We start from the raw sequence: 10,958 nt of genomic DNA, 5'->3' as shown, positions 1-10,958 counted from the left end.
AGGTCTACCCAAAGAGACCTGCCATATCACTGTGCTATAAAATATTCCAATGATATAATTTAATATATTTATGGAGTCCATGTTTATAATTTCAAATGTAAGATCCAAATAAATGTCATATTGCTCTTTAGTTCTAATATAAACATTAATTGAATTACTTCATAAGCAAATGCTACTTTTATACTTAAACCTCACTTTGTTAATTTTATTTCCACCCTCCTCCCAATAAAGCGCCATGCTTTCAAGGGTAGTTCATCATCAAATTGCCTCACAGTCCAAAGTTGACCCTGCAGAAAATTCCTTGATGAGTCAGACCTGGATACAGAGGTTTGTTGGTTTGAATTTTAGAGTCTGGGCATGTATGCCACTTGTGCTTGATTTTCTCAATCTCTTCACGAAGTTCCCTGCTCTCATTCTCAAATCCTTCCTTGAGAAGCTGTTCCTGTTCCTAAAATAGAGACTGAACTCAGACAGCTTCCCATGTTCCTCGGAGTGACTCACAAGCTCTCCTTTGGTAGTTACACTAAACCCTGGGGGAAATTTGATAGTTTTCTTAAAAATCTTTTCCTTCCTTAACATCCATACTTTCTGCCCTCCATCTCCTACATATGGCATTACATTTCCTGTCCTTTCTCCACTTTTAGAAATGTTGTCTAATAGTTCCTAAAATATCAGTGGCCCACAACTCTCAGGTCCAATTCTTGGGTCCTTTGACTCAGGTAAAACATAATTTTCTACAAAATCAACACCAGCTACCCTTTTCTTTATTGCCTCATCTCTGATCTCTGTGGCGTGGACTCTCAAACACATCTAAAAAGTGATAAAAATGAGCAAAGAACCAAATGAAGGTCACTACCTGAGTCAGAATTGGGGCAGGCATTCAATCAAGGAATTTAGGACATGCCCAAAATTTTAGTGTCCAAGACAGGAGACAAATATGTTGAAGCAACTGGGGTCCTCAGTGTTCACATACACTTCTATTAACAACCCTATTAACAACAAGCCTAGGTACAGATGTAGAGGGATACTCAGAAAACAGATGTTCTGGTCATGTGATCATTTACCCATTTTTCTTGAAGGTTTGGGACTGTTTCTACTCTTTATGATGCTTCCAGAGATAAGGTCATGCTAGGTGTAGTGGGAACAAATTTTTCTGTTGGTCCTACTCAGTAGAAAAAATCAGAGTTGGATTGTATATCAGACAATCTGATGCAAAAAAAAAAAAAGTCATTTTACATGTGGAAAGTACAACTTCTCCCTGTAGCACATGAGGAAAAATAGTCCTTGACAGGTTAGTTGAAGATCTGGTCACAGAAATCCTACAAAATACATGAAGAGAATCTGTGATTCAAAACTGATCTTTAATAGAGATACCCTGATAAAGGGCTTCATCCAGCAATAGGCAGCCTTAAAGAGCCAGAGGTGGGTTTGAGAAAAGGCAGTGAGGGGATGATAACACAATAGAGAATGTGAATGACGATTCGCTCCACTTTGGAGGATTTTGTGTTGTTATCCTTGCGATTTGGGGAGCAGGGCGCAGAGTCTCCAGCCTCAATCCAGTTGAGCCTGGCCTTGTGAACCCAGGGCCTCAGGTTCCTGATATACGTTGTTGATTGGACTGCAGAAACTGAAAATTAAATTGGTGCAGCCAGGTACCTTAAGTTTAAGGGATATGATTCTTTCTTGCTCTGCCTTCATCTCCTCCCGCTCCATCTCCATCTTCTCAGTCAGCTGTTTCACATGCTCCTGGTAACTCTTCTCCTTCTCTTCCATCATCAGCTCCTGCTTTCTTTGCATTTCCGTCAATTGCAGCCTCTGCAGCTTCAACCTTTACACGTTCCACTGACAAAAGAAAAAGCAAAGAGCGCAACAAGTGAAATCTATTGGCTGCCTTTGTCTTTACCACCTTAGGGAAATAATCCTGTCATTGACAGAACTTTCCTGTGGAATCTTTGCTCTATCAACCAATTAACAAGGAGGGAGATGGCTGCATCTAGTGGTTTAAAAACAGCCACCATGAAGCTGGAGTTTTTGTTTTGTTTTGTTTTGTTTTTTTGTCACATTTGTCATTTTCTACCATGATAACCTCCTCTGGACAATATTGCAGCACCTGGCAATAATTTCCAACATCTGGAGTCTTCTCAGCAGTCCTCACCTTCAATCTCCTTTTCCTTTTCTGTGAGTGACTGATCTGTCTTTAGAAGTGTTTCAGTCACATCCTCCTTGGACTCGAAGTACTTTTTCAGCATCTCTCCAGCCTGGATGTCAAAAGAAATTAGAATGAGGAAATAAGAGTATGAGTTAAAGACAAATCATGTCATACATCTCTTAATTCAAAATAATGCTATCAGCTATGAACAAATACTTTGTGGATCAAACAGTATTTCAAGTTTAAGGTTTTAAAATCAATCTCAGACTTCCTCTTCCTGCCTAGCTGTCACTTCCTGTCTACACAGACCTCCAAACCATTACGGTTAACTAGTGTTGGAATGTAAGGCATATGCCACTACACCCAGCTCTGTTCCCAGTGTGGCCTTGAATTCAAAGAAAACTAGACAGAGCCCTGCCTCCTGAGTAATAGGATTAAAGGCCTGTGCTACCATTTCCTTACTTCTATGTTTAAGATAGTTGCTGGCTTCTTCTTCTGATCCTCAGATAATTTTATTGGGAGACACAGATAAAATATCACCATAAGAGATTCCACACCAAGACCCCCAAAATGGTACCAACTACCACAGTTTACCTGGAGCCCCTTCCCAGGAGCCTGGTTATACTTTTTCTCCAGTTATTGTTTCTTTTGAAGAAAGAGGTAGTAACCAGCTGTAGCACTCTTGGGCATATACCCAAGGAATCCTCAATCATACCACAAGGGCATTTGCTCAGCTATGTTCATATCAGCATTGTTTGTAATAGCCAGAACCTGGAAACAACCTAGATGCCCTTCAACTGAAGAATGGATAAAGAAAATATGGTACATATACACAATGGAGTACTACTCAGCAGAGAAAAACAATGACATCATGAGGTTTGCAGGCAAATGGATGGATCTAGAAAAAATCATCCTGAGTGAGGTAACCTAGACTCAGAAAGACAAGCATGGTATGTACTCACTCATAGGAGAATACTAGATGTAAAATAAAGATGACTAGACTACTACACAACTCCAGGGAGGCTACCTAGAAAAAGGGACCCTAGGAAAGACACAGGGATCACCCAATGACAGAGAAATGGATGAGATCTACATGAACAACTTGGACAACAGTGGGAGTAATGAAGGGCAAGGTTCGAGGGAAAGAAAGCTTAGGGGAGCAGGAGATCCCAGCTAGATCAAGAACAGAAAGGGGGAACAAGGAATAACAGACCATGATAAATGATGACCACATGAGATCAGGAATAGGCAGAGTGCTGGAGAGGTCCCCAGAAATCCACAATGATACATCCTCTGTAGACTGCTGGCAATGGTCAAGAGAAAGCCTGATCTGACCTAGTCTGGTGACCAGATGGCCAAATACCATAACAATTGAGCTGGAACTCTCATCCAATAACTAATGGAAGTGGATGCAGAGATCCTTGGCCAGGCCCCAGGTGGATCTCCAGGAGTTCAATTGTCGAGAAAGAGGAGGGACTATCAGAGTGTGAATTGTTGAGACCAAGATTGGAAAAGCACAGGGACAAATAGCCAAACGAATGTCAGCACATAAATTATGAACCAAAGACTGTGGAGCCCCCAGCTGGATCAGGCCCTCTGGATAAGTGAGACAATTGAATAGCTTGAACTGTTTGGGAGGCATCCAGGCAGTGGGACCCGGACCTATCCTTAGTGCATGAGCTAGCTGTTTGGAACCTTGGGCTTACACAGAGACACTTTGCTCAGCCTGGAAGGAGGGGACTAGGCCTGCCTGTGCTGAATCCACCAGGTTGAATTGAATCCCCAGGGGAGTCTTGACCCTGGAGGAGATGGGAATGGAGGGGAAGGGCTGGGGGGAAGGTGGGAGTGGAGGCAGGAGGGGGAAAGACAGGGGAACCCATGGCTGATGTGTAAAATTAAAACACAAATATAATAAATTTTTAAAAAAAAGAAAAAGAAAATGTCCCATGCTTCACTTTTTCTTCCAGAGGACCAAAGATCTCCAGCAAATCTGAACAATGAGCCAATGACATGTCCATGTTCTTCTTAACAAAGGCATCTAGCTTGGCATCCAGCTGGTCCTGGGAAAGAACAAAATCACACAAATGGTTTAGAGGAGGCAGATAACACAAAAGACTACTGGAGAATGTCCAAATGGGGCCATGTTCTTCTCCTCACTGTAAATCTCATGGTGTCTTTGCAGAAATTGGTACTTTAGTTTGTGATTTCCTGAAGGCATCTCCCTGTTCCCCTCCTACTACCTACCTTCCTGATTTAGGAAGTAATTATCAAAGCACAAATACTACTCCATAGGAAACCTTTGTCTTGTCAAGTCTCTAATTTTAGGGATAGCTCAGATCAGGCACCTGTGGACTTCCTGAACTCACCATTCTGTTCTTTTGTGATCTTAACATTTGGGGGCCAATGATTCCTTGTCTCTGAAACAGGATAAGCAACACCAATTTCAGAGGTTTTTTAGTCACATTATGATGTAACACAGAGTACTAAGACCAGAGACTTTACTGGAAGTACTCAGTAAAAGAATAAATACTTTTTGATATTGTAACATTTTTTATGGCTCTTGTCACTGTGGTGCTAAAGAAAGAAGATGATAATGATGGCCATTTCAACATTTAGAAAGCATAATGGAATTGAATATCTACATGTGTTACTTCCTGAAAGTAATTTAGATATGAAGATGCCTATTTCCTACTGACATTGACCATCTAGCTTCACTAGAACTCTTGACCCCAAGTATCATTACTGGCTATCATTAAAATCTGGGCTTGCTAATCAGGGAGGATCATCACTGAATTTTTTTATAATAAACAGAATGAAATGTTGTGGAAAATGTGGTTAACTATAATGCTATATTTTTTATCAAATTCCAGCAGAATCTAATATTTCAATAACCATTGCAAACTTGTGCACATCTCTAGATGTCACTGCCTTGGAGACTAAGGACAATACTCATCCCAGAAAAGGCCCATGTTTTTCTTTGTCTTATGATTTTGGGTACCACACTTACCCTTAGTTCCCTCTGGAACTTTTGGTCTACATTCTTCAAAGAAGTCTTCATGAAGACCTCAGTGGCCTCTCTCTCAATGGGCCTGTGCAGGTTTCTGTGGGTAGCTGGACCTTCTGGTTCATCTGTTCTTCATAGTGTTCAATGGCCTTTTGCACTGCAGCTGAGTTCTCTATCTGGGCCAAAGTCAGGACAGCAATCTCCATGCAGGGTAGTTCTCCACTTCTGATGGCATTGACATAGGTCAGCACCAGGCTCTGCAGACCTACATAAAGGAGTTCAAAAATTACTGTTAATTGCTGGACAGTGCACATAGTTTTCAATATTTTCTGAAAAAGAACACCAAGGGAATAAAATATTAACCTCTAGATCCAGAGGACATTGAAACCCATTTTACTGCTTGTACATTTATCCCAGAGATAGACTTTGTATTGAATCAACCAGGGCAGTCTTTGGATGGCCTGGGACACTATGTCTACTCATTTTGTCACTCTTCTCTTTCTGTTCTTCTCATTCTCTCCTCTCTCTCTCTCTCTCTCTCTCTCTCTCTCTCTCTCTCGCTCTCTCGCATTCTCTCTCTCTCTCATTCTCTCTCTCTCTCTCATTCCCCCCCCTCTCTCTTTCTTTCTTATTAAATGACCAAAGAAAAAACTCCTCCTCCTCTACTTTTGTTGTTTTGGGGTGTTTTTTTGTTGTCCTTCCTCCCTCCCTCCCTCCCTCCCTCCCTCCCTCCCTCCCTTCCTTTCTCTCTTTCTTTTTAGTGGTGCATGCTACTAATCCTGTTTCTACACTATGTAAATGGGTCTATCCAGGTTTTTTTTTTTTTCTTCACAAATCTATAGAATAACCAGACATCTAGGTTTTTCACACCTTTGGTGCTTGCAGGCCTAAAAGCAACACATCCCAGGAATCAGTTCTGAGGCAAATTAGATCAGCTTTAGGTCCTTCCTATGCAAGAGTTCTCCATGCATCCATCCTGCACTTTTTTTATTGTTTCTATAGTTAGGATGAATCATGGATTTTTCTTCTTTTTCTTAAATCTCCATTTACTTGTTGAATATGTATGTGTGTTCATTTACTTTTTTGGTTATTTATTGAAATAGTCTGAAATTTCTCAGACTTCCCTTAACCCTAGTACATAGTCAGTGTTGAGCTTGCATTTCTGTTTCTGATCCTCCTGCATCTAACCATGCAAAACTAAGATTACAGGTTTTCACAGCCATACTAGTTCATGTGCTCTTGGAATCAAATCCAGAACTTAGTGAACACTAGTAAGCCATTCTACTCTCTGACCTACATTCTTGGTGGGGAAGCTACATGACTGCATAGTGTTCCTTATTATAAATACTAGGGTTAAGTCCACATTGAATTATTTAAAAACAAACAACCTCACCCATTCCAAAAAACGATTCTTCCTGCTGATACTACTGTCTCAAGAAATAATACAACATTAAAGAAGTGCTGAGCTTCAATCTCAGGTGACATATTTCCAGGTCCTTCTTAGTCCATTCACACTGTCCTATTTCACTATAATGAAAATATTTGGATTTGACATCAAAATATATTAGCTCCCATCTCACTCTGATAATTTCAATTTTAGTCTAACCTATTTAATTCTACTCCATTTTTATTCCATTAAACAGAGAGTTCATCTTCTCAGTCTCTCCCTTTTAGAACTGAAAAGTATATATATATATATAAAAATCAGAGACCTTCCCACAAAGCTTGGAACCAACTATAAATTCCTTAAGTCATGTTTCTGTTCTGTTAGGACATCATCACTCCATCATGGCTATGGTTCCACACTTCTCCAATAAAAGACACTCTTGTGCATTCTCTTCTTTCAGTCACATAACTCTTTCTTTCCTGAAGCTGAAAAGTTGTGTCCTGCCTTAGGCCTTATCTATTGTATTAATTCTATATGTTGTTCTTTTGTGACTTTCATGTAACTTGTTCATTAGTAGGAAGTCATGAGCAAGGGAAAATTGTTTCTAGGGCTTCATTAGATTCTAGTGACCACCCCCTTGCTATTATAGACAGGAGATTGTGAGAAATAGATTTAGTTTCCCAAGTAAATTCTATCATGTGATGTATACACTACATTTTCAACAGCATTAAAAAATGACATTTGGTCTGGTTGGCAGTGGCTCCCTCAGTATCCTCAATGAGCAGAACAGAAGCCCAGGTGGGAAGTCAAGAAGATGACTTACGCGGCCCATTGACTATGATGCCACCAGACAGAGTCTTGACACCAGAAGAGCTGAAGATGTATGAGGTGAATTCTGCAACTTGTTCCACAAATTCACCACTCAGGTCTTTCTCTCTAAGTGTCTCTACTTTGGAAAGATACTTTCTCTGAGCAGGCCTGTCGAAGACAAAGTACTTCCTCTGTGGGAAGAACTTCCTGATGCATAGCCGAGGCTCATTAAAGCTTTTAGTTTTTTTCATCAGTTCCTTAAGGAGGGATAAATTAGATGCAGGAAATTTCAAATAAATTACTTAAAGTACATGATCCTTCCAATATTATAACTTTCCCAAAACAAGGAGAAAAATCACAATGTGGAATGAGCAATAAAATATTAAAGGAATGGGAAAGAAAACACCTTTTATCTAAGAAGCTGTGGGTGGTACAGTTCAAATTCAGCCAAGATGTGTTTTCATTTCCCATAACAGCAGTGAGGATAGCACAATTATAGGATTAAGAACTTTACCAGGCTTTACCTTTATGCTATTGATATCATTATATCTCAAACTTCCCTTGAGCCCATTCACCTAATTTCAGAACCAATGCATTCTTCAGGCACTCATCAGCAGTGACAGGTTTTCCATCAACTTCAAGGTCCAGGTGGAAATCCCTCAGAATCCACACAAAGGTTGGAAAAAAGCCCACAGAGTTAGCTGAGTCATCTACATTACTCTGCTCAGGTGATGACTTTGATTTGATTAGATTACTCAGCTCTATCACATAGATGGTATGCCACTACAGGAAAAATGCCAATTATATGATGTAGATTCCACCTCTACTCCTCAAAACTAACTTACATTTATTTGTTAGCTTATTCATTTTCTAAATTCACTCAGTCACAAACATCTATTTAATGTCTACTGTGGAGCAAGCACCACCTTGGGGACAAAATTTTAAAATAAAATGAGAGAATGTCAACACACAGAGTTTATGTCTAACTGAAAAGAGACAGACAATAAATAAGTGAATAAAATACAAAAGAATCCTCAGATATTGCTATGAATTATGATGCAGAAAAATGAACTAAACCAAGAAATAGTGAATCAGTGCACGAATCTGCATGGGGAGCTTGCTCATGGAGTTCTTCAAGGGCTACTTGTGCTCTCTGAGATCCTAGGTTATCAGGAATCCAAATGAATCAACAGACCCAACCATGGGAAGTACAGTGAAAGAACATTACAAACAGAGGTCACGTCACTAGTAATCACTTAAACAGGAAAACATGATTATACAGTGAATATAAATCATGATTGCCAGTATAGAGGAACAGAAGTTCCAAAAAACAGACATGTAGGATATTTAAGTTAGACAGACCCAAGTCTTTAGTTTGATTTACACTAAATGGAAGGCACTGGTAGACTTTTTGTAGAGAAGATATGATACAGCATCAATTCTGAAGAAAACACTGGCTGGGAATGTACATGGGAATCAAAAGTATAATCAAAGAATAATTTTGCAGTTGACATGTCCAAGACAAAAGACAAGAAAACCTTAAACTAAAGTTTTTTTGTGGAAGATATGTAGAAAATATGTCAGTCTAAGGAAATAGGTTTGCTAATAGAACTCCAAACTTTTGAGGAATAATGATTTCTAGTATACAAAGAAATGGTTATATCAAGTGATTTCTGTTTTAAATCTGAGAAATTCTGCAAATGATGGGAAAATAATGTATTAAGAAACATGAAAGGAGAGATTTTGAAAATTTTAAGTTTGAATTGTCTCTTAGTTATCTACATGAAGGCAGCTAAATTCAAAAGATTAAATGTCTTCATAACTATAAACTTGATGGCAACTGACACACAGGTGCTTCATAGTCCTTGAGTCTAAATGATGACACCTAAAGACACAAAATAACACAAGGATAGCAGGGCACAGCAACTAATGAGTTACACACTTCGAGGCCACAAAAAGAAGAGAACAAAAATAGAAAAAGTTGGCTGGTGTGGTAGGTAGAACACCAGAAAGCTTAGAAACTCTACATCTAAGATCCAAGCCATGCAGAAAGGAGGAAGAGCTCAGTTTACAGCATCTTCTGCTAAGGGACCAAATAATACAATCATCCACTGGATAAGGAGTTGATTGAGCTCAATATTTGATGTTAAGGTCATGCAAATGGAGCAAGAGGTGACAATGACATAGATGAGGTCGTAAGGATGGAACCAATAGAAAAAGTGAAGAGGGATACCATGTGTACATGAGTGTCTTCTGGTTTCTAGCCTTTAGAAAGTTAGAGTTTTTGTCAAAAAATGTTGTGGTGAGGGTAGGGTTGAAAAAGAAGACTGGACATAAAGGTGCCATGCTCTGAGTGTTCATACTTCAGAGACTCTGCTTTTTTTTTAATAGATGTAAGAATGAGAAACTGCTGCCAGTCTAAACAGGAGAAAGAAGCATGCCTGTCACTTCTATAGTTCCATAACATGCAAAATGAGAGCTAAAACAAACAGACAGGCAAAGAAACAACATCTCAGAGAACCTGAGAAATTTTCAGGGGATGTTACCTACAGCTCACAATTGGGTTGTTAAATGGAAATACTTAGAGGTGCTGACAGCAATGGTAATTAGCAGGGACATAAGTTTTAACTGATGTTGAGGATTTGGACATACATGGGTTATTAGTCCAAATATGGATTTTCTGAGCAGTGTGTGGCTGTGATTAAGGTCATATGGACCAAGAAAGCTTGAACTCGTGGTTCAAACCCAGATGAAAAGGAGAAAATTATTGTCTAAATCCCTCAGTTCTTACCTGCTGGTTTACCTGAGGAAATAAGAAGCTGCTTTTCCAAGGTTTAGTACTGTTTTCAACCACACCAAAAGGATTGGTCCATGGCCTGCTGGTTGATGGTTCCTATGCTGTTATAGATGAAGGTGCTGCTGAGGAGGATTGCCAAGGCAAAAATCCAACAGTCATTCTGGTTGTCTCCCTGCAGGTCAGTGAGTGACAAAGACACTGTACATAGTCTCAAGTAACCAAAGATGAGCATTTGTCTGTCTTCCATTAGCTATGGCATCAAAGGTAAGTCATTTCTACTACATAGTAACTTTCTACATGTATAATGATTTTATAACTGTTCAATTCATGCCCTATAATTTAAATAAGATTATATGCAACTATGAATATGAGAGTATGAAGGACATTCACACTTAAAGGTCTTAATGTTGATCAGTTGCTAAAATCTAAACAAGCATGCTGGGTTTCACTCACAGAACATGTTATGGTAAAGGACTGTCTTAGTTAGTGTTTCTATCGCTGTGAAGAGACCTCATGACCATGACAACTCTTATAAAGGAAAAGATTTAATTGGGTGACTTACAGTTCAAGGTTCAGTCCATTATCATCATAGTGGGACAGGGCGGTTTGCAGGCAGACATGGTGCTAGAGAGGTAGCTGAGAGTTCTCCATCTTATTCTGGCAACAAGAAGTGGTTTCTGTCACTGGATTTGACTTGAGCATATAAAAGATCTCAAAGCCTGCCACCACAGTGACACACTTCCTCCAAGAAGGCCACACCTTATCCAAAAGCCACACTTCCTAATAGTGCCACTCCATTTAGGCAGACATT

The 10,958-nt window shown here is 39.5% G+C and overlaps 1 pseudogene; it reads right to left on the bottom strand.

Moving 5' to 3' along the window:
* Nucleotides 1-268: 268 nt before the first annotated feature.
* Nucleotides 269-10,394, bottom strand: LOC118586267 (annotated as a pseudogene).
* Between the last annotated feature and the right edge of the window lie 564 nt (nt 10,395-10,958).

This window comes from Onychomys torridus, chromosome 6, assembly GCF_903995425.1.
Source record: "Onychomys torridus chromosome 6, mOncTor1.1, whole genome shotgun sequence".
Taxonomy (NCBI): Eukaryota; Metazoa; Chordata; class Mammalia; order Rodentia; family Cricetidae; genus Onychomys; species Onychomys torridus.
Note: the sequence above shows the minus strand (reverse complement) of the source record. Positions and strands in the feature narration are given on the sequence as shown.